Here is a 237-nt window from a genome sequence, read left to right on the forward strand (position 1 = left end):
TAGGGGGCAAATAGAAAACTTGGTCCTAAATAATGTACAAGAAACTTTCAAATATGGCGCAATGGCGTTAGTCGTTGCATATGTAAGAGCCAATATCAATTGGGTGAGTGACTCCAGGGTTCAAATTCTGTTCAAAGTTTTCCACCTCAACTACACGTCACTCACGATCTGAATAAAGATCGAGATAACAACCAAAGGCTATTTATGGATCGGCGTTGGACTCGGGTGATAAATAAA

At 40.1% G+C, this 237-nt stretch overlaps 1 protein-coding gene across 1 annotated transcript in view; it reads right to left on the reverse strand.

Annotated features, from left to right (window-relative positions):
* Nucleotides 1–237, reverse strand: part of LOC119594510 (transcription factor RFX4-like) — a 33,789-nt gene that overhangs the window by 27,230 nt on the left and 6,322 nt on the right. The window lies entirely within an intron of this gene.

Source organism: Penaeus monodon, chromosome 34 (assembly GCF_015228065.2).
Source record: "Penaeus monodon isolate SGIC_2016 chromosome 34, NSTDA_Pmon_1, whole genome shotgun sequence".
Taxonomy (NCBI): domain Eukaryota; kingdom Metazoa; phylum Arthropoda; class Malacostraca; order Decapoda; family Penaeidae; genus Penaeus; species Penaeus monodon.